We start from the raw sequence: 27,855 nt of genomic DNA, 5'->3' as shown, positions 1-27,855 counted from the left end.
TATGAATGGACACCCACTCCAATCAAATGATTCTGACATTATCAGAATAGATAAATAAGCTCTAACTGTATGTTTTATGCATGAAACACCATAGATTCAATAACATAAATAAGTTGAAAGTAAAAGAACAGAAAAAAATATGCCATGCAAACAGTAACTATTGTAGCTGAGGTAACTGTAATAAATAATAGACAAAGATGACTTCAAGGCAAGAAATATTACTAGAGACAAAGAGGAAAACTCATTATGATAAAATGGGCGATTCATGAGGAAGACGTAACACTTATAAATGAATGCACTTCACCACAAAGCCCTTAAATCATGAAGTAAAAACTGAGAGAATTGAAACGAGAAAGAAACAATCGCAGAGATTTTAATACCTTACTCTCAAAAACTGATAACAACCAGACAGAAATTCAGCAGGATATAGAAGTATTGACAGAAATGACAATGGTCACTTTAACTGAACTCACTCACAAGTAGATTCCACAAACTGGGACCTGGGCCCTTTCACTTTTTTCCTGCTCACTTGAGCTGGAAATTGAGCCCGGCTGACTCGATTCCCTTTTAAGTTGTCATCTTAAGTTACCTCCAGAAGCCTTCCCTGTGGATTTCTACAGCACTTGCACTTTGATCCCAGCATCCATTATATTATGCTGTAGTAGCTAGGAATTGTTCCCATCTCCCACTATTCAGCTTTGTGTATCCAGCATGCATTCCACTGCAAGAACAGAGCAGGAAAATACACAGCAAATGAAGAAATGAATTTTAGGCTACAGTCTATACTCTTAAAAAAAGTCTCTAGAGTTTAAGTAACCCATATAATAGCCCAGGTACTATCAGTCTTTATTAAGCAAAAAAAATTCCATTGTTCATATGAAAACCTATGTGTGTCCAATACGTAAGAAATAGCTGTGAAGCTGCTCGCGAGAAAAAAGACACTAGCGGGGGAGGGGCGTAGGAGGGGAGTAGATGGGCGCCACGAAAAGCATCTTAAAATCTATGAAATATGGCGGTTCTTTCCACACTTTACTCATAGTAATAATTTAAGGAGATGGCCTCCTGCGCCAAGGTAGGATGCTTCAGCCCAGGAAGGAGAGAACCATTCTTCTCCCGGACTCACCGCTGAAAGTAAGGGGACGACGACGGAAGCGCCTGCCTTCCTCCTTTGACGTCACCGGAAGAAAGGCATAATATCACGAGAGTTCCAGTCTCCCTGGAGCTTCCGTCAGCGCTCGGGTCTTCAAAGAGAGCTAAGGCCTGAGAGCGCAGGGCTGACGCGATGGCCCCGAGATGGCCGCGGCGATCGTAGCTCTTGTACGTGGGCTGGCGGTTCCCCTAGGCCTCCCGTCAGCTGGCGGGAGCGGGTCGCGGGTCCGGCCTGTGGCGCAGAGTGTCCGCAGAGGCGCCGCCCACTCCGCCCTTCGGCCTGCTGAGGGGGAGGGAGTGCGCTGGCAGCACCCGCCCGCCGACACCAGGTAGAAGTTTTTCATTGTTATTTTATTTCCAGTCAGTGAAAACCAACTTGTAGAGGTGTTGCCTTTCCAAGAATAGTGCATTCATATTTCAGAAGGGTGGTGTGTATTAAGAAGACTGTGAGCAATCTCTCACATATTCTAGGTGACTGAAGGTAGGGCTATTGGATTGCTGACTCGGTCCTTATCAGCTTGCGTACATTTTTCTAATTTGATAAAAATTTCCCAGAGGGGAGTTAACCTCTATTTTGAACACCTGGTTATCTGGTCATAAAAATCATTTTGAAATCCTAATCTACATTAGACAGTTGTATGTACTTTGAATGTACTACCTCACTATTTCTCGCAAAATGTCACATGGGAGGTAGTCATAATTATTGTTCACGTTGACAGGTGAGAGATCTTAGAGAATTTAAGCAATGTGACAAATTCTGCAGTTAGTAAAAGTTGCCGCTCAATCATTCTCAGGGAGTCTCAGGATCGGTGGTTATAAGCTTAAGTAATAGGTAGCTCTTATTGTTCTCCCTTCGCAGAGTGTAAGATGAGAGCTTGGAAAGGCCAAGTCCTCAAAACTCACCTGTGATTTAAACCCTCTGTATTCCAGCAGATTACTCTGCTTCAGCTTTTGCAGTGAATAGGTTTTGAAAGCGTCAGCACACAAACACACTGCTCTCTTTTATCATTTGGGACTTGCATTTCATTTATTTCAGCCAGTTCCCATTTTGAAAGATACTGACATCCTGATTTAGAGACATGGTCCTCATTTTTTCGTTGAGATTGGGTATGTTGTTGCTTGGGATTGGGGATTTCTCTTTATTGGTGGCAGAAATAACTGTGTAATTAAGGATAAAAATCTGTGGATCATTTTTCTAGATACTCATTGTCTGGTAAGCTTTTCACTCATACTTAAGACAAAATAAAATTTATACTACCATTCACCTAATTCTCATTATCTTTTTTTTTAATCAATTTTATTCACACATTTTACGATCTTTTCCTAAGTGTGCAATCAATGGCTCTTGGTATAATCACATACTTATGCATTCACCACCACAATCGATTTTAAAACATTGTCATTTCTTCCAAAAAAATAACCTCATACCCCTTATGTTCCTCTGTTACTAACAGTTAGCCTTGGTATAGTACAAAAGAATATTACAATTTCACTGTTAACTATAGACCTTAGTTTGCATTAATTGCCCTTTTTTCCCAGCTGCTACCATATTATTAACACCTTGTAATTGTGATGTATGTTTTTCCTAGTTCATGTAAGAGGTTTCTTATGTTTATACAGTTAACCACCATCGTTGTTCACTATGGGTTTCACTGAGTTATTCAGTTCCAAGCTTACTCCTCTAGCTTTCCTCCTGGTAACTTACACGACCCTAGTTTTCCTCTTAGTTAATCATACTCACATTCTAAAGTATTTCCTATTCCAGGGAATAGCTCTGGATAGAGGATGTCATGCTCCTAGCTCCATTTTTACCTCGGCTTTGTCATATTAAAGGTAGTATTTTATAAAATCCTGTTAAACTGAGGCTAAAACTGGAGACATAATTGGCTTTTGAGAAACATTAATGCAAAACTGGCCTTATATGGAAGAAGCCATTGTGCTTTAGTTTAAAATGAGATTAAACTTAGCTTTGGTGTATTGGGAACTTCATTACGTAGTTGTGCATGGTTTGCCTTAGACAAGAACTTTAATTATTGCTTACTAGGTAAATGATGTTTGTGATGTTCTCAAACCCAGGCTTCTTGATTCCTTTGTCACTAGCAACATGTACATTAACAAATCATGGAGTAATGGTGTTCCCTCACTACTTTTTAAAGACTTTGGCCCTCTTGACACTGTTCTGGAACAGTGCTCTGGCCTTGTCAGTGAGGGTCCTAAGATCTGTTTGAGATCTGGATAAGTTAAAAGCCAGACTTGTCAAGGACTCCTCTTCCTGCTATCACTGTACTACCTTTTGTGATAGTCCTGATGAGTTGCTGTCTCCTGCCTTCAGTTCTTGTATTACTTCCAAGCCACCTTCTTGGAGGAATATTTGTCTTTTATGTGTCAGACAGAGTAAACACCAATCTTGCTATCATTTCTTGCCCCTCTTGAAAGTGCTATTAATTTAACTCCATTTTTTTTTTTTGAAAAATTGATAAGGAAAAAAATTCAGTATACAGGTTCATGTAGATAAAAAGGTACTAACTTTTTTGAAGAAAAGGGTATAGTTACTACAGTTATAGTCATGACGTTTGTTTGAAACTAGTGTTAGTATATTATTTCCTTGCATAACCCAGGACCAGAAACTTTTTCTGGGGCATGGAAGAAATTAAGATTTTGCTATATGAAAAAATTTTCCCTTCATAATGAGCCTTATAACTTACAAACATACATAATTTACTCATGAAAGGAAAGAAGGAAATTGCCTTTGTATTTCTCTTCACTGTGGACATTTTCAGTCATTGTCTTGAAACATATGTCAGATTCCTGCTGTTTCATGTTTTGGATGTTATCTTGTCTATATAAGGAGCTGAGCTTTCCATAGAAATATATGGGAGTCCAAAATAATAAAAAAAGTTATTAATGTGTGTCTTCTCTGTGTCAGCAGAACAACAACAACAAAATATCCACAGGAAGTTGTTTGAATCTCACAGCTTTCTTAAGTGATTCATGAATTGGGTACTGTGTAATCCAAGAAGTGGAAGGGAGGTGGAAAAGCAAGAACAAGGCTTATCCAGGCAGAACAGGAAATCTTAAAGAAAATAATCTTACTGGTTGATACAGGAAATTTTTCCTTGAGTTAGAGGAACTAACCTACAGAAGAAAATGGGAGCTGGCAATTAAGATGGGATGATCTCAAATTTCAGGTCCTGGGAGAACAAGCACTTAAGAGAAATAGGAACTTAGTTAAGCTTCAGTTTGCTGACGTAGGGCTTAGCATGAAGGTCTCCATCTCTGGCTTATTTAATGTATTTAACAATTTCCCCTGTTTTGATCTGGCCATTAAACAGCTGTGATTAAAATTTTTGGCGTTGAGAACCACTTTCAATTACTGCCTAAGATCTTGGAGAAGTAATTGCAGGTTCTTTGATGTTGAGCTCATTCATGACCATGATGACAATTTTTCCATATTCATCTCTTTTTTCTCATTCCAGGCATAAAGAAAGCATTTGCTGATTCACAAGTGGCTGTGTACCCCTATTTAATAAGTGGGAGAGAAAACGGTGTGCCAGAGAGACTATATTGGTATTATGAGTAATGAAATGTCCAAATACCCATCTCTTATATGCTCCTAAGCTCAAGTCCCATGATTTAAACTGCTGAAATCAAAGTGATTTAATTTCAGGTGATATAAAGTCTGAAGAAGACTTTATCTGTTAGTTATGTGGCCTGTTCATTTATTTCTTGCAATCGTATTTCAGCTTCCCCAGTATTTCCCAGCTACAAGAGAGGCAATGGTAAAAATGCCTCCTTGTTCAGCTAATAAATAGTCAAGGGCAACAATCCAATTGTCTAAAGCAAGTTTAGCTAATGAATCTAATGACCCTTGCTGTGTAGGTAGAGTTCTGTTGGTACAGTCAGCAAGTTCTCCTATTGTGAGTGATTCATTTCTAATTGTATTTTCATGATTACCCAAGTCAGGGTAGCAACAATCTGCCAAAAAAGGCAAATCCAGTACTGTGAACTCCCTGGATAATTTCTATTTTTTTTTTTTTCTTGCAAGATAGATTGAGAGGAGTAGTCCAGTGAAAAGTTCTAGATTGGTTATAAACTGCTAAGGGGATAGTGAGAAAACCAAGTGGACCTTGGCCAGACGTTTACCACCTATTAAGGCAATTTAGTGCCTGGACAAATACCCTATCAGAGTCTCCTCAAATAAAAAGAAAGCCTGGCAGAACAGTGTAACTCCAGCCAAGGTGATGCTATTTGTAGATTCATTACTACAATTATTATCATTTGTCCTTAGTGACCAAGAGCCTGTTATATTGGGAGTACAAATAAACAGTTGGCAGAAATTTGTGTTGAGAGTTTCACATACCATGTTAAATTTTAAAGTTAACATGCATTTTTGATGTAACTTGTACTTTACAGAGGCATTTGTGCAGTTGCAATAAGGTCTCCAAGCTCTTCTATATCACCTGTATAATTCTTGAGGCTAATTTTGTCTGTAGTGAGATTACATGTGTAGAAGTTAATGTATTTTTCCTTCAGATAGAAGGCAGGCTGGGATAAGAGCATAGAGGTCATCCTATTGAGCAGGAGAAAGACTGGAAGACTACCTCATTCAGTCAGTTAATACTGAGTAGCAGCTGAATAGCCTGCTTTGAATTTACCATCAGAATTTCTGTCATAAGAAGCATAACAAATAGGATTACATTTGGGATTATTAAAGGAGAATTATGGAGTCATTCATTGTGAAGTTACCAATTTGTAGTCATGAGATTCTACCTCATCAGATAAAGGTAGCTGAGTAGCACTTTAGGTGAAGATTAGGAGGTGAAAGTAGAAGAATCTAATGAGAAGTCAGATTTCTGGAGGAAGATATTGGTTCTGCTCAGAGTTAAGTTTGCTGAAGCTTTAACTAATTTGGCAGCTTCTGCTGTAGCTGTTACACAGTTTGGGTAACCACAGGCAACTGCACAAGTTGCTGGCTGAATATGCAATAGGTTTGGAATTTCCTCTGGGTTCTTGAATTACAATTCCTAAGACTTGGTTATATAACCACAGTGTCTCTTATTATTTTGTGTTTTTCATTGTAAAAGTTTTTATCTTTGTACAATTGTCTTCAAGGATCAAGGCTACTGTGACATTGCTCAGTAGTTTCAGGTACTTCCCTCCAACCACACTAATACACCATAAACTAAAAAGGGGTATCTGTATAATGCATGAAGAAAGACCTCCAGATAGACTCTTCACTCTGTTTGAAATCTTTCAGCCACTGAAACCATATTTTGTCTCTTTTCTTTCTTCCCACTTTTGGTCAATAAGGCTTTCTCAGTCCCTTGATGCCAGGTCCTGGCTCGTCCTGGGATTTCTGCTCCAGGTTGCCAAGGAGATTTATACCCTTGGGAGTCATGTCCTGTGGGGGGTGGGGAGGCGGGGTAGTAAGTTCACTTACTGAGTTGGCTTAGAGAGAGAAAGAGAGAGAGAGAAAGAGACCACATCTGAGTAACAAGAGGTTCTCAGGGCGGGATGAGGGGGAGTGTGACTCGTAGGCCTAATTTTTTAAAAAATATTTTTTATTGATGAATCTTCACACACATGTATTCCATACATGTTGTACAATCAATGGCTCACAGTATCACCACACAGTTCTGTATTCATCATCATGATTATTTTTTAGAACATTTACATCACTCCAGAAAAAGAAGTAAAAAGAAAAAACTCATACATACCATACCTCTTACCCCTTCCTCTCATTGGCCACTAGTATTTCCATCTACTCAATTTATTTTACCCTTTGCCCCCCTATTATTTATTTAATTTTTATCCATTTTTTTTACTCTCTGTCCATACCCTAGATAAAAGGAGCATCAGACACAAGGTTTTCACAGTCACATTTTAAAAGTTCTGTCTTTATACAATTATCTTCAAGAATCAAGGCAACTGGAACAGCTCAGCAGTTTCAGGACCTTCCCTCCGGCCACTCTAATACACCATAAACTAAAAAGGGATATCTATATAGTGCATAAGAATAACCTTCAGGATAGCCTCTCAACTCTGTTTGAAATCTCTCACTCACTGAAACTTTGTCTCATTTCTCTCATTCCTCTTTTGGTCACGAAGGCTTTTTCAATCCCTTGATGCCAGATCCTGGCTCATCCAGGGATTTCTGCCCCACATTGCCAAGGAGATTTACAGCCCTGAGAGTCCTGTCCTACTTAGGGTAGGGTAGTAAGTTCACCTGCAGAGTTGGTTTAGAGAGAGAGGTCTTATCTGAGCAATAAAAGAGGTTCTCTGGGAGTGACTCTTAGGCCTAATCTTAAATAGGCTTAGTTTATCCTTTGCAGGAATAAGTGGAAACTTTCTTAATGGTGTAATTATAAATTTAAAATGCTTGGCATACTGTCAGGCATGGGAAAACATTTTATAAAATGTTAGCTGTTTTTATAATTGTTATCATCAATTTTTATTCCCCAGCTCAGTTTTATTTTCTCCTCTGTGAGTTTATGGCCTGTGAGGGAGTAAATTGGATAGAAATGGACACAGAAATATCTTCCTGTCTAGTTTTTATTTGCAATGTCTGCTGTGACCTACACTGGCTGCTCTCAAAAATTTCTTCTCTGACACTTGTGAATAATTCAAACATAAAGTCCGTGAAACACTTTGTCACACACATTTCAGTTTGAACAACTTACTTATTTTTCTTGTTTCCTCCAAATTCTGAATTTCTAAAATCTTTGTTTCACCAATGCATGCTTTTTTAAAAAATTTTATTAGAGGAGTTGTGGGTTTACATAACAATCATGCATAAAATACAGAATTCCCATGTATCACCCCATCACCAACACTTTGCATTGATATGGAACGTTTATTACAATTGATGATAGCCCTGTTTTATAATTGTACTAATATAACTAATATAAAATATGGGTGATAGTTAATAGTACCATTTTAATAATTTTCATCAACTGTAACAAAGGTAACTACTGTTTAAAAATTAGCACAATTACTTTTTTTTTTAACATCATTTTTTGGCATGGGCAGGCTCCAGGAATTGAACCCGGGCCTCTGGCATGGCAGGCAAGACTTCTCCCACTGAGCCATCATTGCACTGCCCTACAATTACTTTTTTTTTTTTTACTACAATTAATTTTTTTCTTTTTTTGTGGGGGTGGGGGGGTGCATGGTCTGGGAATGTACCTGGGTCTTCCGCATGAGAGGCGGGCATTCTAACCACTGAGTACCTGTACAATTACTTTTTAAATACAAATTTACATTGTTCATTGTCTTAAAGATCTAGTAGCTTTAATCCTAGTTCATTTGATCAGTTATTCTTTATAAATAAAGGCAGAACATGCCCAAGTGGAGTAAAATGATACACTTATATTGTACTTAACATTGATAATTTCAAAGACTTATCAATTTTTATTTAACTAATATTTGTCCTGTTTGCCAAAGGTTAGAGTTACAGAAAATTTTTCTTCAAAATACTTGGGTTTAGTTCAATGAATACTCTTTTTCATTGAAATATTAGAAGTTTGGTTTCCTTAATTTCTGAACATTAGTAGTATTAGTTTTTATCCAAGTGCTCATTTACCTTTAAGTCAGTTTGAACAGAGCTCTTTTAGGGAGGTTTATAAGTTAATTTGGTAATATCATTCAGAGGTAGGAAAATATGTAGTAAACCTACCTATAGTCACAAATAGAGAGCTTATAAGCTTGATTAAAACATTTTTTGCTACTAGACATAGAAACATAAGTTTCATGAGCTTTTAATTCTCATTTGGCCTATTGTAAAGAATCCTTTAATGTGACTATTTTAGAATATTGGGATTACTTAATATGACCTGAGTACCAAGTAAAACAGCCTATTTGACTGTTTGTTTTTCATTTCTGAGGTGAATAATTTTGTCTATTTGGAATATTTCCCATAATGGACATTGAAATTTTAGGTTATCTTTTGTGCGATGTTGACATTTTGTTACATTGGCACAGCTTCTAACCACCCAATTATTAATTATTAAATGCCATAGTGCCAGAGAGTGGAGAATAAAAATTTTAAGAGTTTGAGGATACTTGTACACAAGCTAAGAAACTACCAGTTGCAAAAATGAAACTGAAGTGCACCAAAAGCCTAGAGACTCGGGCTAAAAATTTAATCTTTCTCATCAATAGAATTGAGTCACTAACCTTTGGACTAGGAGCTGATTTGAGATCAAAGAGCTCAAATACAGAAAGAGTGGAGCTTTCAAATAAATTTGATAACTTTTCCAATTCTGGAAAGTAGGTTGCTGGTATTTTGATTGGTATTGCATTGAACCTGTAGATCATTTTGAGTAGAATTGATTTCATAACAATATTTGACCTTCTTACTCATGAACACAGAATGTCTTTCCACCTACTTAGGTCTTTGAGTTTGTATTTTATAGTTTCCTGAGCACAGGTCTTTTACATTCTTGGTTAAGTTTATTCCTAGGTACTTGGTTCTTGTAGTTGCTGCTGTGAATGGAATATTTTTCTTAATTGCCTCCTCAGCCCATTACTAGTGTATAGAAACACTGCTGATTTTTGTGCATTGATCTTGTATACCACCATTTTGCGAAATTTGTTTATTAGCTCAGGTATCTTTGTCATAGATTTCTTGGGATTTTCCAAATACAGAATCACGTGGTCTGCAAATAATGGAAGTTTTACTTCTTCCTTCCAGTTTGGATGTGTTTTATTTCTTTTCCTTGTCTAATTGCTCTTGCTAAACCTCTAGCACAATGTTGAATTTCAGGGGTGACAGTGGGCATTTTTGTCTTGTTCTCAATCTGAGAGGGAAGGCTTTCAGTCTCACTGTGAGTATGATGTTGACTGTGGGTTTTTCAAGTACACCCTTTATTATATTGAGAAAGTTTCCTTCAGTTCTTTTATTTAGAAGGGAAGGGTCTTGAATAGCTAAAAACATCCTGAAAAGTAGGATGAAGTGAAAGGACTTATACTTCTGACATTAAAACTTATTATAGAGCCATAGTGGTCAAAACAGCATGGTACTGGCACAAAGATAGACATATTGATCAATGGAATCAAATTAGCTAAAAAGGATATTAAAAGATGTTCATCTTCATTAGCCATTAGGGAAATGCAAGTCAAAACCACAAGGAGATACCATCTCACACCTGTAAGAATGGGCGCTATTAAGCAAACAGGAAACCACACGTTGGAGAGGACATGGAGAAAAAGGAACACCTATTCACTGCTGGTGGGAGTGTAAAATTTGCAGCCACTATGGAAGATAATTTGGTGGTTCCTCAGAAAAAAACTGCTAAATGACTTGACATAAATCTTGAGGACATAATGCTAAGTGAAATAAGTCAAACACAAAAGGACAGATATTCGGGTTCATTTCCTGGACCATGCACCCAAAAAAATAGGATAGATATTGTATGATTTCACTAATATGAATTAACTACAATACAGAAACTCAGAACTTAAAATGTAGAATATAGGATACCTAGAGATAGAAGCTAGAGAAAGGGGGTGTGATAACCTAATATATTCAGAATGTGTAACAAGATTGAACTTAAAATGTTGGGGAATAGATATGAGGTGAGAGTAGCTAGTTATTGGTAGCATAAGTAATAGTGGTGAGTTGTAAGTTACTTTGGTTGGAAGGTGTTGTTTAGAGTCATGTATGTCACCGATTAACACTACAAATTTAAGTAAGTTCTTACATGGGCTAGTACAAAATGTGTGACTCGGTACAATGTTACAAAGAGTTAATAATAGAGTGATGTATGGGGGAAAATGCGTATTACCAGCGAGTATGGTTAACAGTAATACCTTAAAATTGCTGTATCAGCAGTAACTGGTGTTTCACACCAATACCAGGGGTCAATAATGGGGAAGGAGGGATATGAGGTGTTCAGGGTTTTGGTTTTTTTGTGTGTGTCTGATAATTTTCTTTCTAAAACAATGAAAACAGTCTAAAATTGAGTGTGATGATGGTTGCATAATTAAGTTATGAAACATTGTACACATTGGATGGAATATATGACATATGAATATATCTCAAAATCTGCAAAAAAATAAAAAGAGTGGCGTTTAAGTCTGAGAGAGACTCACCTGTGAACCTTGGAGAGCATGGGGAGGACAGAACTCAAAGGATTCAGCCATTGCTGTCCTCTCTCTTGCCTCCAGCGTCCTTAGCAAGTTGCCTTCAGATCCTGAAAAAACTGGGGAAAAAAAAAGGCCAAAAAATCCACAGAAAACTAATGTTTCGGATCTCACATGTTTAGATTTATAATGCATAAATTCATGAATTTGGCAATATTCAGTCTATAAGATGGAGGGACGCTCTGAAAAGTGACAGCAGAAGCAAGGCATATATTGGTAAAACAAAGTAGTATTAAAGAAAATAATATTGATTGGTGCGGAATGGTTTTCCTTGGCTTAGGCTTGACTTAGAAGAACCTAAGCTACAGAAGGAAAAAGGAGCTGACAGGTTCTGATTAGTTCTCAGGTTTCAGATTCTGAAAGAAGGAGCACTTACAAGAAAGAGACTGGACTTAGTTAAGCTTTTGTTTGCTGGCATAGACTTAGCATGCAGAACTCCATCTCAGGAATACTTAATTTATTTATCATCTGTTATGCTTGTGTCTCTTACTTGTTTTGACAGAGTCCTTACTCTGCATCCTCACCAACAGTTGTTTTAGATTTTCAAAAAATTAAATCATTGTAGCAGGTGTGGTGTCTCATTATGATTTGATTAGCACATCCCTACTGGCAAAGAGTTGAGCATCCTTACGTGCTTGTTGGCCATTTGCATAATATTCCTTGGAGAATGGTCTTTTCCAGTCCTTTGCCTTTTTATCACTATATTATTTCTCTTTTTTTAAGCGGTAAGAGATTTTTTTTACATTTAGTCTGGATATTAGGCGTTTCTCAGATATGTGATTTGCAAGCATTTTCTTCCATTCAGTAGCTTGCCTTTTCTATATCTTGAAAGCATCCTTTAATGAACAAAAATTTTTTATTTTTATGAAGTTCAGTTTATTTATTTCTTTTGTTCTAGTGCTTTTAATGTCATATAGTAGCATTAATGGCCAAATCCAATGTCAGGACGATTTACCCCCATATTTTCTTTATTATTATTACTTTTTTGCTTGGCAATCCAAATTTATTGAACTACTGATGCTAAGTTATACAGAATTGCATCACTTTAATTAAGGCTTTTAGTTTACATTTGGCCACTTCAAAGTAGTTGTAACGTTAGGTTGGTCAATCTAAATACTGTGGCTTTCTCTCTTATGGACGCACAATCTTTACACCCAAACGTTAATGCATACAAAGCAAAAAGACATTGTTAAAAAAAAAAACTATAATTACTGTGAATTAGGCATTGTGACCTTGTTACACATGATTAAAATTACTTCCCATGTCCACGGTACTCATCCATCATTTCATATCTCAACCAAAATGTTACATATGTGAAACAGCCATTAATAGGCAAAAATACTAAGCCTGTATATTTGGTATTGCAAATGTGTTTATGCATGAGCAAGCATAGGATTCACAGTGAGACTCTACGACTGCAGAAGCCTGAAAATGATTTACAAAAATTGTTAAATCATTAAAATATTGTTTGAAAATATATACTTCTTGTTGTAGATGCCTACTGTACACACAACTATAAACATTGTTCCCTAGGTAAACAAAATAGGAAATGTATAATAAGATTTGAAAAGTCTGGATATTTCCTTCCGAACAGATATTAAAGGCAGTGTCTTTAATCTGAGTTTACTGAAAGGACTATCATATTTTAAAGACAAGACTACTATCTTGTCTTTAAAAAAAAAAGCAAAAAACTGTATAGCTGCGTTAATCAAAAGCACTTATTTTCTACAATGCAATGATAATGACCTTGACTTTCTTAAAAAAAGAAAAATTGCAATAAGCTACAAGTATCAAAAAAGCAAAGTTATCTGGAGTAGTCTATATAGCAGCTCCAGTGCCTGTAGTGTGTCTACCTTAACTTGCTTTCTATAAGAATCCTCTATCATAGGATATTTTTCAACAAAAATTGAACGAACTGCAACAGTCAGAGCAGATTTTGCAATTTTACATCCTGAGCCAAGGACAACTAGCTTGTACTCACATGTGTGTGAAGTTGGCAAAATCTAATACCTCTGGTGCTATCACCTGGTCCACACAGCTAGTGTCTCCCTTTGCCTCATGCTCCCTCTGGGTCACTGCTTCTGGCACCATGGCTGTACTGCCACTACCACCATCGCTTTGACTAGTTAAGCGCCTGACTCTGGACGAGGCTTCCCTATATTTTCTTATAAGAATGTTGCAGTTTTTCTCTTGCATTTAGCTCTCTAAATGATTTGATGTTTTTTAAGTACTGAAATGCTTTAAATGTGAAATCTAGTTGTCTTACCACCATTTGGTGAAGTCACTCTTCTTTCTGGAGTGCAGGATCTTGGTGACGTGTTTAAAAGTAGTTGACCATAGATGCATGCATTTATTTGTCAAGTATCAATTCTGTTCCGTTAGTATATATATTTATCTTTATGTCAGCATTACAGTATATTTTGATTATGGTAGCTATATAGTATGTTTTAAAATAGAGAATTGGGTATCCTTCGGTTTTGTTCTATCACAGTATCATTTTTTCTTTTTTTTTTTTTTGCATGGGCGGACACCAGGAATCAAACTCGGGTCTCTGTCCATGCCAGGTGAGAATTCTGCCAGTGAGCTACTGTCTCACCACCGTACAGTATCATTTAACTATTCTGGTCTATTATAATTCCATATTTTGTTTGTTTGTTTTTTTGTAGACGGAAGCAGTGGTTTTTAAAACAAAGAAAGCAGAACTAGAACATCTTAAATTTTTAATCCTTTCTTTGCAGGTACCTAGACCACTTTTTTTTTTTCATTATTTAGAGATTAGTTTCTGTAATCAAACCCGTATAGATAAGACCTTACATATTTAAGACAGTATGTTAACCCTGTACAAATGGAAAAAAAATTAAGTTTCATGTTTCTAGACCAAAAGTACAACTGGGATGCTTTTTCCAAAGTTGACAGCACTGCTAAAGTTTCCAAAAATTCAAGTTATATATATATGTATACATATATATTTATATAAAAAGACTAATAGCAGAATGTTATGCATTAATAGCAGCAACAGCTTTTCCAGGTCAGCTGAACAAAATTATAGAGACATCCAGCACACTCTGAAAAAAAAAGTAACAAGGTACAAATCCTGAAAAACAGCTAGTTCTATCACTGTTATTGTAGTGGACACCATTTTTTGTTAGCTTCTCAATCATTGTCTGGAAAGAAAAAGTTCTAGAATAACGTCATTAAAGACAGGTCTGATATAGCTTGGTCACTACTGCATATCATAAAGCAGGTACAAGATGTTTTACATTCACAGAGATATGATACAGTACTGTCCTATGTCAATAATACTAGAGGATACAATTAAAAAGACATTATTTGAGACTTGATTCTACTTTTCCAGCAGACCGGTTTTGATTAAGAAAATTTTCTGAGTCGATTTCCCCCAGAATCCTGCTTTGCAGGTGTCAGAATGCATTGCTTGGAATCTCTGCTCACACTGGCTGGAATCTGTCATGGCAGATTTTTTTAGTCCACAGGTCATTTTTTCCCATATTTCTTTGTAAACTCTTCAGTGTTCTTACAGAATTTTTTACGGTCCTTAGAGTATTCTTCAGCTAGGTGAGCCCAAAGCGGTTGCTCGGGTTGGGGGTCACTCACTAGTACAATGAGGGATTGGATTACTTGGTTGGTTTTGGTGGCTGGCTTCCAATTTTCAGCACTAATTATTGGCAGACAGACCTGCCCCTTTTCATTGATGTGGTAGATCTTTGTTTTAAATGTGATCTTTCTGCTGGAAAATTGATTTAGGTTCTGAAGACCACCTTATCATTTGAAGGGTTGTCAGGAACAGTAACCCCTTGCCTAGTCAATAAATTAGCTTCATCAACCTGGATGCTAACAGAAGTTTTTCATTCCACGTTTGTGGGTTTCTTCAAGCTCCTTCATTAGCCTCCTGCTGGCCACCATCTTGGGTTTGGTGCTGCTGCTTCCCCCTAATTTCAGATGATTTCAAGGGTCAACTTTTGCCTTTGGTTTTAAATGGTCTTTGGTATTTTTACAGATATTGCAATATGCATAAATCATTTGGGGGACTGTTGCCACCTGAACTATATTAAATCTCCCAGTCTGTGAAAGGGGATGTCTTTCTACTTATTTAGGTCCTCTTTATTTTCTTTCAGCCAGATTTTATAGATAGCAGTATATAATTGCATATCTTAGTTAAATTTATTCCTAGGAATTTTAATTTTTTTGATGCCATTGTAAGTTAAATTTTTCTCTTGATTTCCTTTTTGAATTCCTCATAATTTATATGTATAAATACAATTTATGCATTTAATCTTGTATTCTGTAACTTTAGTGCCTTCATTTATTACTTCTGATACTTAAAGTATTTGTGTGTGCATGAGTGTAAGTGTAAATGTGTGTGACATCTCTGTAAGCTCATGCCACCTCACAATAGAGTTAATTTTACTTCTTCCTTTCCAATTTGCATGCCTTTTATTTCTTTTTATAGACAAATTGCTCTGACAGTATCCAGGACAGTGTTTAATAGCAGAAAATGAAAGCAAGCATCCTTGTCTTGTTCCTGATCTTAGAGGAAAGCTTCCAGGCTTTCGCTGTTGTTTATGATGCTACCTGTGGATTTTTCATAAGTCCCTTTTATGAGATTAAGAAAGTTCCTTTCCTGTCCTAGTGTGTTGATTGTTTTTATCATGAAAATTCCTGCGTTTTATCAAATGTTTTTTCCCTGCATCTAACTAGATGATCTTTTTTAAAAATCTATTAATATGTGTAGTCCTACTAACATTCTGCTGAATTTCGTTTGGTAGTATTTCCTTGAGGATTTTGGCATCTGTATTCATAAAGGATAATTTTCTGTAGTTTGATGCCTTTGTCTGGCATTTGTAAGACCACAGTGCTGGACTCAAAATAGTTAGGATGTATCTTCTGTTTTTTTTTTTTTGGAAATATTTGAGAAGGATTGGTGCTAATTCTTCTTTGAATGTTTCATAGATTTTAACAGTGAATTCATCTTGTCCTGTTCTTTTCTTTGTTTGAAGGTTTTCAATCTGATTCACACTTTTGCTTGGTAAGATTTTGTTAAGCTAGTCTGTTAAATTTGTATTATTTATTTTTGACATTTATTTTCTACATATTTGTTACTTAAATTTGTATTGTTTATTTTCCACATTTTTCCTTCTTTCCTAAGAGTACATCAACTAATGAGTGGAAGGGCAACAGTGGGATATACATAAAATAGATTATTGAGCAGCTGAAAGAAGGAATAAAGTTGTGAGGCATGCAACTAGATGAGTAAGCCTTGAGGACATGTTGAGTGAAATAAGCCAGAAATGAAAGGACAAATATTGTAAGCCCTCACTAATATAAACTATAGTGAGGAAACTGAGAATTGAATTTGAGGGCATAGGTTATGAGGATATGGAAGGTGGGGAGAGATTGGACAACCAATGATTAAGGAGTACAGAATGTTCAATAGGTTATTGTAAAGGTTCCTAGATTGTAAGCTTTTACAGCAGTCACATCTGTTCCTGAGTTGTAACTTTTATTTCTAAATTATGAGATGCTGAGCTACTAGTATAAACAGGTAATTCACCTGAATTTTTGGTATCTATGTGACACCTGAGATTCAGAGTTGGAGTTCTACAGCTCTGAAAGTCAACCTTACCATACAGAACTCTTAAAGAAGCTCAAAAACGGTCAGATTTCAGACTACAAAATGAAACAGATCTGGTTAGAACTGAGGTAAATCGGAATGCAGGGTAAAGGATGATATTGACCCTACTTTAAAACTGCAACTTCTGTGTGAGAGCAAAGAAAGAGATATTTATTTGGTACATGATCTATATTTTCTGTAGCACACTACCTAATTTAACCTGTATGGTCAGTTTGTTTAAACAACATAATTACATGGACCCTAAAATAGGGAATGAAATCTTGTTATTCTGCACAGGTTAATGTAATACCTCAGAACATCCCAGATTATTTTGGGCAGAAAATAAAAATGAGTTTGTAAAGTCCCCTTGAGTAACTGGGGGAAAATGTGGGAATATTAAACTTCCCCACCTTGGGAATTCCTTATATTCTCTCAAGCATTAGGGACTCCCAATTTATTAAGCCAAGCCCTTGATCTTGAGGCTTGCCAGTATGAAACTTATTTCTGAACTACTGAAGCTAAGCCTACTTATAATTATGCCTAAGCTTCACCCCCAGAGAACCTGTTATTCCTCAGATGTGGCTTCTCTCTCTAAGCCAGCTCTGCAAATAAATTCAGTATGCTTCTCCCCACCTCCACCCCGACCTGGGACTTGACTCCCAGGGATCTCCCTGGCAATATGGGACATGACTCCTAGGGATGAGCCTGGCCCTGACATCATGGAATTGAGAATGCCTTCTTGACCAAAAAGCTAGTTGAAAAGAAATGAAACAAAATAAAATTTTAGTGGCTAAGAGATTTCAAAAGAAGTAGAGAGGTTATTCTCATGCATTATATAGATAGTCCTTTTTGGTTTCTAGAGTTATTAAAATAGCTAGAAGGAAATACCTAAATTTGTTGAACTGTAATGCAGTAGACTTGATTCTTGAAGATGATTGTATAGCTATATAGCTTTTTTATTGTGAACATGTGATTATGAAAACCTTGTCCTCTTATCCAGTGTATGGGCAGATGAATAATAAAATAAACACAAAATATAGATAAATAAATGATGAAAGGATGAAGGCTATGGGTTGTTTTGGGTGTTCTTTTTTATTTTTTGGAATTATGAAAATTTTCTAAAATTGACTGTGGTGATGAATGCACAACTAACTATATGGTGGTACTGTGAGTTATTAATTGTATACTTTGAATGGATTAAGAAATGTATTTTCCACATATATGTGAATCTTCCACCTGCTACTGATTTTTAGTTTCATTGAATTATGGTTGGAGAAGATATTTTGTCTGACATTAATATTTTTAAAAATGTTCTGGACTTGTGTATAGCCAACCCTGGCAAATATTCAATGTTTACATGAGAAGAATGTGTATTCTGCTTCTGTGTGTAATATTCTGTATATATCTGCTAGGTCTAAATGGTTTATTGTGTTTTTTTAATTCCATTGCCTTAGAATGTGTGTTGCAAATGGGAGATTCCTGCCTCTAAAATTGCGTTAGTGAATTGCCCATGCAGTTTCCTATTCTTGGAGCACATTGCTGCAACATGGCCTTCTTTCAGATACTGGCCTAGGTATCAATAATTTGGTAGCCTTTATTGTGTATTCAAGGAGATGACACTGTGTACGTTGCCATGTGACAGAAACTCAAGGTACCTCAAAGATTGCTAGCCAACCAGAAGATAACAATCCCAGGAGGGTGAAAGTCTTAATCTTCAAAATCGTGAGCCAATATGTTCTCATCTGTGACATTGTATGGTATTTGTTTTTGAAGCTAGGATATTAAAACACCTGGAATACATAGATCATATGGAAGTGGGGTTTGAATTCGTCCTGGGACTCTCCAAATATCAGGAACATTTGGCATCAGTGATTATTATATCCAGTCACAGTGATCCTTAAAATCTATTTGGTCTCTGGAATCATGGCTGTTTCTGGGATGTCTAAGAGTTAGGTATCCTCCTTGTCCCAGCTATTTACTACTGTGGGTTCCAAAGTGCCATGTTGAAGGTTTCTAAGCTACAGTTGTTTATGTTAAGGCCCCGCAGAAGAAATTGTTCCTCTAGAGATAGGTCTTACAGGGTTAAAATATCTGGTTCCCAGGAGGAAACAGTTCTACCAGAGTACATAATAGGTATTGCACTGTATTTGAGGCATGACCCAAAGCTATTTGGGTAATTTTTTGCTTGATAAATATGATTTTAAAGCTCTGTCATATCCTTTAAGTCATCATAGTCTTGCCTTATCACTCACATTAAGCAGATGGCTAGAAACTATTTCACAGATGAAGTAGATAACTGTGGAGATAGATGATTTTTACTGTTAAAATTGAAAGTATTTTTTGATTGGCCTCTGTTGTGTCATCTCTGGCATCCTTAATCTCAGTTATGGTCTTCATCTGTGAATTTGTGTTTAGTTCCATAATTTCCTAGAATACTAGTAATTGTGTTTTACTGTTAATAATTATAGACTGTATCTTAAATTACTTCTTGTCATCAATCAGAACTATCATCTTAGAATTTAAACACATTCTCATATCTGCCATCCTGAAATTTGAGTAAAAATTTAAAACACTTTTGAGGGTCAACAAGGTGGTGGAATGAACTGTTCCAGCGCTCCATTCCTCTGAAAGTAGTTTTGTACAACAAGCAAGAGCTGGCAGAAACATTTTTCGCAAAACTCTGGAAAAGACTTCCAAGGTTACAGTAACAGGGAAACCACTCAATCAAGGAAAAGGCAACTTGGTAAGCTTCTCTTGGTAAGAAAGCAAAATGGTAAGGTCTCAGGGTGCCTTTCTGGTCCTTCCCCAGTCCCCTCACTGGCTTGGAAAGTAGCCAGCCAGTGCCCCCAGTAAGAATCCGTTTTCCCATTCCCAGAGGCAGCAAAGTAGCCACTGTGCATATGCCAGGAGCATTTGTATGTGGGCCAGTCTCAGTGACAAGCTGAAAGACTGAAAACACATAACACAGTTATGACAAGATTGTTGTTCCAGAACTTGTCCTGCATGTAACAGCATCTCACAGAGCTATGTAACAGAAAACTATAGAGTAGCAGTCAAAATATAGCTGGGGCCAAGATTTGCTGACTGTGGGATCTATAGTCCAGTACCTGGTATGTAAGGAAAATATTATTTCTGAGGGAAAGGGTAAATTCACATCTGTATAAACAGAAGCAGCCCCAGGGCCCTGCATGTATGCCTAGAAAAAAGAACATGTGCAGAAAAGATGTGAGAGGTACTAAGCCTGTTCCTCAGGCTTGTCTCTAAAATTATGTTTAAAAAGCTAATATTTGGAAGATAACACACGCAAAGACCAATCTGCGAACATTAAGAGGGGGGGCGGTTTCCTTTTCCTTTTTTCTTTGTCATAACACTGGCTGGATACAGACTTAAGATACATGCACCTCCTTTCTAAATTTCAAAGATAATACGTTAAGCTATCAAAATATGTAGGTTGCCACAAAAGATTAGAGAACATACAAGGAAATAGGAAGTGATGTTTCAGGACACAGAAAAAAATTAAAGCATTAGAAATCATCAAGAAGAGGGCTAGAGCTATTATACACCAGAAAAAAAAGATTTAAAAAAATGTTCCTAAATAAGCAAAAAGTACTGAAAGAAAATTGCTCAGAGAAATAAAGGACATTGTGAAAATGATAGATGAATATAAATGTGAATAAAGAGAAAGAAATCATTAAAAATAATGCAGTAAGAGCTGAAAACCCAATAACAAATTAAAAATTGCCTAAAGTAGATGAACAGGAGATTGGAGCTGGAAGAAAAATGAATCAGTCATCTTGAAGATAGAAAATTGAGTTCATTCAGTCTGAAGAACAGAAGGCAAAAAATTACAAAGAAAAGTGGAGAAAGCCTGAAAGACCTTTGAGACACAAGCAAGCATGTCTGTAACATTGTGTGAGCTCCATAAGGATAAGGAAGGGAGAAGTGGGCAGAAAGAATAACCAAGGAAATAATAGCTGAAAATTTGACAAATTTAACAAAAGTTATCTATATACACAACCATGACACTCAACAAATTCCTAACAGGATAAGTTCAAGTAAACCCACAATAAGACATGTGACAGTCAAACTGTCCAATATCAAAGGTAATGAAAGAGTTCTGAAAGCCACAGTAGAGAGGCAACATGTCATGTGCAAACAATCCTCAGTAATTTTAAGTGCTTGTACCAGTTTAAAAGTATTATGGTTCAGCATTGTAGATTAGGAGACTCTCCATGAAGGTGTGGCTCCACCCATTCCAGGTAAGTCTTGATTAATTTACTGGAATCCTTTAAAAGAGGAAACATTTTGGAGAGAATTAGAAACGACAAAGAGAGCCAACAGAGCAGAGCTTACAAAGATGCTGACACTTGGAGAACAGAGACACAAATGTTTGAAGATGCTTGGAGCCTAGCAGATGTCACCATTAAATGTTAAGCAAGCCAGAACCTGGAGAGAGCCAAGAGAAGCCAAGAGATGAAAGCCAGCCCCAGAGAAGCAAAATGAGGAACCCCCACAGCAATAGAGGCTGAAAGCAACAGAGCCCAGGAACAAGGGACCAGTAGAAGAAGCCAACCATGTGATTTCCTAGCTGACAGAGCTGTTCTGGACAGTATCAGCCTTGAGTGACAGTAACCTCTTGTTGGTGCCTTAATTTTGATACTTTCACTTCTTTAGAACTGTAAACTTGTAATCTTCCACCTTCTCCCCCCCCCCCCCTTTTTTTTTTAGCTGGGTGTACTTTATTGATGGTACGGGATAAGGTAGGGCTCTTAGCCCCTCCCCTTCTTCAAGGGGTCTGGGAAGGAAGCTGTGGAGGATGTATGATTCTCAGTATTGGGGAATCAAGCTGGAGCTGGGACTCCCCAGCAGCTGACAGCCTCTTTCTTCCTCTCGTGGTGTTGCTGGGGTTGGTGGTCCAGCAGCTCTAACTCCTTGGATGCCATGTGGACTCTAAGGTCCACCATCCTATTGCTGTAGCCAAATTCATTATCATACCTGAGATAAGCTTAACGAAGTGGTCATTGAGGGCAATGCCAGCCCCAGTATCAGAAGAGGAAGGGTAGGTATCACTGTTAAAGTTGCAGGAGACAGTCTGGTCCTTACTGTAGCCCAGGATGCTCTTTAGGGAGCCCTCTGATGCCTGCTTCACTACCTTCTTGATGTCATCGTACTTGACCATTTTCTGCAGTTGGCAGGTCAGATCTATGATGGACACATTGGGAGTGGGGACACGGATAGCTATGCCAGTAATCTTCCTATTCAGTTCTGGGATGACCTTTCCCAGCACCTTGGCAGCACCAGTAGATGCAGGACTGATATTCTGGGCAGCCCCACAGCCATCGCACCACATTTTCCTGGAGGCGCCATCCCAGTTTTCTCGGTAGCATTGATGGTGTGAACAGTGATCATCACTCCCTCCACGATTCCAAAATTGTCATGGATGAACTTGGCTAGGGTGACCAGGCAGTTGGTGGTGCAGGAAGCATTGCTGACGATCTTGAGGAAGTTACCATATTTCTCATGGTCCACTCCCATCACAAATATCTGGGCATCTGCTGAAGGGACAGAGATAACAATAACTCTTTTGACGCTACCCTTCAAGTGAGTCCCAGCCTTCTCCATGGTTGTGAAGACACCAGTGGACTCCACAACATATTCAGCATCGGCATTACCCTACTTAATGTTGGTGAGATCTTGCTTCTGGAAGATAGTAATGAGATTCCCATTGATGACAAGCTTCCCGTTCTCAACCTTGAGAGTGCCTTTGAACTTGCCACGGGTGAAATCATACTGCTATATGTAGATCATGTAGTTGAGGTCAATGAAGGCGTCATTGATGGCAACAACCTGCACTTTGCTAGAGTTTACAGCAGCCCTTGGCGACCTGGCACCTAATATGGCCAAATCCGTTTATTCCAACCTTCACCATCATGCCTCAGATGTGGCTGGCCCTGCATGAAAAGGTGATACTGTCTCAAATGGAGAGGAGCAGAGAGCCTAAATTCCCCTTTTTAAAAAAAATTTATTTATTAAAAAAAATTAACAACAAACAAACAAAAACAACGTATCATTCTGTTCTACATATATAATCAGTAATTCTCAATATCATCACATAGTTGCATATTTATCATTTCTTAGAACACTAAATTCCCCTTTTTAAAAGCCATTCCAGTTCAGGTATATTGCATTCCAGCAGCTTGCAATCTAGAACAGTCATGTTTTCTCACAGGAAACAGTGGATATTCTAAGGCAGTGAATGGCATATTTAAATGTTGAAAGCAAAATATTGCCAAGAATTCTATGTCCAGCAAAACTGTCTTTTAAAAATGAGAGAGAAAAAAAAGTATGAGAGAGAGATTGTAGCAAGATGACAGAGAGTTGCAGAATTCATTCCTTCCACCAGAACAACTATTAAACAGGCAGGAAGTTCCTGAAACAAATATTTTGAGACTCAGGAGGCCTGTAGAACACTGTACAGCATCCATGGATGAGCAGGAGGAAGAGGCTGGCAAATTACAGTAAAAATACTCTTGCAGTAAGCCCCCAGGCATTCTAATACCTGGATGCTTCGCTGGTGACAGAAAGGCAGGTGAAATCCTTTTACCCAAGACCAGGCGTGGGCATGGCCTTTTGCTGATCATGGCTTTTGATTGAGATAACAGGGGATCCCACTTTGAGGGTAGCCATTGTTCTCATTCACCCTAAAGGTGGCAGGGAAGGCAACTGAAAGATGCAGTGCTTCCTAAGGGTTGTTGGAAAAAAGATCAAGAGCTGCATTTGCTAGGCAGGTCACGAAAGCTCAAATTGTGGAGAGATGGATGAGGCTTCTAGTGTCATTTCTGGTGCACTCCCCAAGGGCCTTTGGAACTGCCTGCTTCCCCTCCATAGGTTCCTGGCCGTGTTTCAGCCACAAAAGTCTGACTTGGGAAACATCTCTGTTTCACTCCCGCCCTCCCCCCCCCGAATTGCCTCACAGTAGAAACAGCTTGAGACAATGAAAACAGAGTCTAAGAAACTGTGGAGTTGGACAACCTGAGCCAAAGGCTTGTCTTTAAACATTTGGGATAGGAGGTCTCCCTCCTGAAAAATAGAGGGGGCAGTCAAACTCCTTTAAACAGGATATTTCAGTTGGCAAAGCTACTGGAGTACAATATACCAGAAATACATTTGCTTTTAATAGTGTAGGTTTATTAACTTAAAATTTACAGTTCATAACCTGTGAAAATGTCCCAGTTAAGGTATCAACAGGATGATACCTGGTTCCTGAAGAAAGACTGCTGGCATCTAGGATACCTGTGTCACATGGGAAGGTACATGGCTGTCATCTGCTCGTTCTTCACTCCCAAGTTCCCTTGTTTTCAGCTTTTGATTCTAGTGGATTTCTTCAGCATCTGTGGGATTCTCTCTTAGCATCTCTTGGGCTTTTCTCCCTCTTTGAGCTCTCTCTGGGTGTTTCTCTCTGAGCTCTCAGCTTTTCCTGTCTCTTATTCTCTTCTTAGAGGACTCCAGTAAAAGGATTAAGACCCATCTTGAATGGGTGAGTCGCTTCCCAATTGAAATAACCTAATCAAAAGGATCCATCCATAGTTCTGCACCCACTGGAATGGATTAAAAGAGCATACCTTTTCTCAGGACATACAGCTTCAAACCAGCACACAGGAAACTCCGAAACAACTAACAAGCAAAAGCCCAGAAAGAGACGCAGGCCCAGAGAAGATAGGATGAATATTGCATATGCCTTGGGTGGACCTTCATGATGGAAGGGCTTGAAGCCCAAGAAAATCTGTTATCAGCAGTTGGTTACAAAATCAAAAAAAAGAAGACATCTGAGCCAATTAATTTCAGAGTTAACATTTTAAATATTAAAACTGTACAGTGTACAACAAGAGAACAAGACAGTCATGACTGCAGGGTCATGAAAATAGATGGTAATTAATATTTTAAAATTTTACCTTATGTGTGAGACTAAAGCAAAAAATGTTTATTTGGTACAAAATTTATATTTTGACTAGTACATTTCCTAATATAACTTATGTAGACAGCTTAATTGAACACCATAAGTACATGGAACCTTGAGTAGGTCATGAGATTTTGTTGGTTTGTCCAGAGTGATGCCCCGAGAAATCCCAGGGTGATTTGAACAGTGAATAAAGGGTTATTTGCAAAGTCCCCTTTGGGGAGTGATGAGAAAGGGGAAAATTCAACTTCCCCAAGTTGAATTCTTGATATTCTCACAAGCAGTGCAGACAACCAAATCTATAGGCTGAGCCCCCAGTCTTGGGGTTTGTTCATATGAAACTTAACCCCACAAAGGATAGGTCAAACCTACTTAAAATTAGGCCTAAGAGTCCCCCCCCCCCCACCAAGAGAACCTCTTTTGTTGCTCAGATATGGCCTCTCTATCCAGCCAACACAACAAGCAAACTCACCACCCTCCCCCTGTCCACGTGGGACATGACTCCCAGGGATGTGGACCTTTCTGGCAAAATGGAACAGAAATCCTGGAATGAGCTGAGACGCAGCATCAAGTGATTGAGAAAACCCCTAGAATGAGCTGAGACTCAGCATCAGGGGATTGAGAAAACCTTCTCAACCAAAAAGGGGAGGAGTGAACTGAGACAAAATAAAGTGCCAATGGCTGAGAGACTCCAAACAAGTCGAGGGGTTATCCTGGAGGTTATTCTTACGCATTGAATAGATATCACCTTGTTAGTCAAGATGTAATGGAGAGGCTGGAGGAAACTGCCTGAAAATGTGGAGCTTGTCCCAGTAGCCATGTTTCTTGATGATTGTATAATGATATAGCTTTCACAGTGTGACTGTGTGATTGTGAAAACCTGTCTGATGCTCCTTTTATCTCCCTTATCAACAGACGAGTAAAACATGGAATAAAGATGAATAATAGGGGGAACAAATGTTAAAATAAATTTAGAGTGAAATGCTGGTGATCGGCGAGGGGGAGGGGTGGGATATGGTATGTATGAATTTTTTTCTGTTTTCTTTATATTTCTTTTCCTGAAGAGATGCAAATGTTCCAAGAAATGATCATAATGATGAATATGCAGCTATGCAATGATATTGTGAATTGCTGATTATATATATAGAACGGAATGATCAGAGGTTGCGAATATTTGTATTTGGTGTTTTTTTGGTATTTAAAAAAATTTTTTTAATTAAAAAAAAAAGAATACCAAAGAAACAGTAAATAATGACTCATCCACAGGAAGAAGATTAAAATGCAGAAACATCAATGAATAAGATAAGAATGCAGATATAACAAACAGATTTGTAAAAATTGATCATGAAAATATTCAGGGAGATGAAGGGTGATGCTGAGAAAGAACTGAAAGATATCAGGAAACAGTGGTAAGCAATATGAGAATCTTAGTAAAAATGTAGGAATTTTAGGACTTCCGGAGAAGATGGTGGCTTAATAAGACGCGCGGGTCTTAGTTCCTCCTCCAGAAAAGCAACTAAAGAAACAGAAACAATACAAAACAGCTCCCAGAGTCACGACAGAGACCAAAAAGACAGCGTACCCCATTCTGGAACAGCTGAACGGGCAGGGAGAATCTGCTGTGGTGAGATACCCGAGGGGCACGCGTTTTCCCGGCTGGGGCGGCTGGCGACTGGGGTCCCCTCCACGCATGTGGCTCCCCGGTCTGACTGGGAACGTTGGATAGCGGGGCCCTCCCGTCACGCTTGGCGTTTCGGGCCAGCTGGGCAATTAGGACCAGCACTCTCCCAAGCCGCGGCAGCCAGTGACCCCCGCCTCCACGCGCGGTTTCCCGGGCGGACTGCCATGCAGACAGACGAGCGCCATGAGCGCCACCTACTGGGCAGGAAAAGAAAAACAGAGCCCAGAGATTTCACAGAAAAAGCTTTCAACCAGCTGGGTCCCACACCCAGGGAAATCTGATCAAATGCCCAGACACCAGCAGAAAATAATGGATGACGCTCGGAAAATTGAAGATATGGCCCAGTCAAAGGAACAAACCAATAGTTCAAACGAGATACAGGAGCTGAGACAACTAATGCTGAATATACGAACAGAAATGGAAAAACTCTTCAAAAACCAAATCAGTAAATTGAGGGAGGACATGAAGAAGACATGGGCTGAACAAAAAGAAGAAATAGAAAATCTGAAAAAACAAATCACAGAACTTATGGGAGTGAAGGACAAAGAAGAAAAAATGGAAAAAACAATGGATACCTACAATGGTAGATCTAAAGAGACAGAAGCTACAATTAGTGAACTGGAGGATGGAACATCTGAATTCCAAAAAGAAACAGAAACTATAGGGAAAAGAATGGAAAAACTTGAGCAGGGGATCAGGGAACTGAATGACAATATGAAGCGCACAAATATACGTGTTGTGGGTATCCCAGAAGGAGAAGAGAAGGGAAAAGAAGGAGAAAAACTAATGGAAGAAATTATCACTGAAAATTTCCCAACTCTTATGAAAGACCTAAATTTGCAGATCCAAGAAGTGCAGTGCACCCCAAAGAGAATAGACCTAAATAGGCGTTCTCCAAGACACTTACTAGTTAGAATGTCAGAGGTCAAAGAGAAAGAGAGGATCTTGAAAGCAGCAAGAGAAAAACAATCTGTCACATACAAGGGAAACCCAATAAGACTATGTGTAGATTTCTCAGCAGAAACCATGGAAGCTAGAAGACAGTGGGATGATATATTTAAATTACTAAAAGAGAAAAACTGCCAACCAAGACTCCTATATCCAGCAAAATTGTCCTTCAAAAATGAAGGAGAAATTAAAACATTTATAGACAAAAAGTCACTGAGAGAATTTGTGACCAAGAGACCAGCTCTGCAAGAAATACTAAAGGGAGCACTAGAGGCAGATACGAAAAGACAGAAGAGAGAGGTATGGAGTAAAGTGTAGAAAGAAGGAAAATCAGATATGATATATATA

The 27,855-nt window shown here is 38.1% G+C and overlaps 1 protein-coding gene, 1 long non-coding RNA gene and 2 pseudogenes across 7 annotated transcripts in view; 1 reads left to right on the top strand and 3 right to left on the bottom strand.

Moving 5' to 3' along the window:
- The window catches only part of LOC143646879 (uncharacterized), a 115,744-nt gene extending 114,344 nt beyond the window's left edge, over window positions 1-1,400 (bottom strand). For all 3 annotated transcript variants that reach the window (XR_013157700.1, XR_013157701.1, XR_013157699.1), the window contains exon 1: window positions 1,124-1,400. This is a non-coding gene — a long non-coding RNA (uncharacterized LOC143646879). The remainder of the gene's footprint in view (window positions 1-1,123) is intronic.
- The window catches only part of LOC143646871 (uncharacterized), a 56,799-nt gene that overhangs the window by 1,624 nt on the left and 27,320 nt on the right, over window positions 1-27,855 (top strand). Inside the window, exons 1-2 of one of the 4 annotated variants that reach the window (XM_077116281.1) lie at window positions 943-1,478; window positions 13,827-13,856. The exons of 1 other annotated variant lie outside the window; for it this stretch is intronic. The gene's annotated coding sequence lies outside the window, so the exon portion shown is untranslated. Of the gene's footprint in view, window positions 1-942; window positions 1,479-4,625; window positions 5,388-13,826; window positions 13,857-27,855 lie in introns of those variants that run through there. 2 more of the 4 variants (XM_077116280.1, XM_077116279.1) reach the window with 2 other exon arrangements.
- On the bottom strand, window positions 14,773-15,213 carry LOC143646873 (ubiquitin-conjugating enzyme E2 L3 pseudogene; annotated as a pseudogene).
- On the bottom strand, window positions 21,763-22,850 carry LOC143645647 (glyceraldehyde-3-phosphate dehydrogenase pseudogene; annotated as a pseudogene).

This window comes from Tamandua tetradactyla, chromosome 9 (assembly GCF_023851605.1).
Source record: "Tamandua tetradactyla isolate mTamTet1 chromosome 9, mTamTet1.pri, whole genome shotgun sequence".
Taxonomy (NCBI): domain Eukaryota; kingdom Metazoa; phylum Chordata; class Mammalia; order Pilosa; family Myrmecophagidae; genus Tamandua; species Tamandua tetradactyla.
This window is presented reverse-complemented; position numbering and strand designations above follow the sequence as displayed.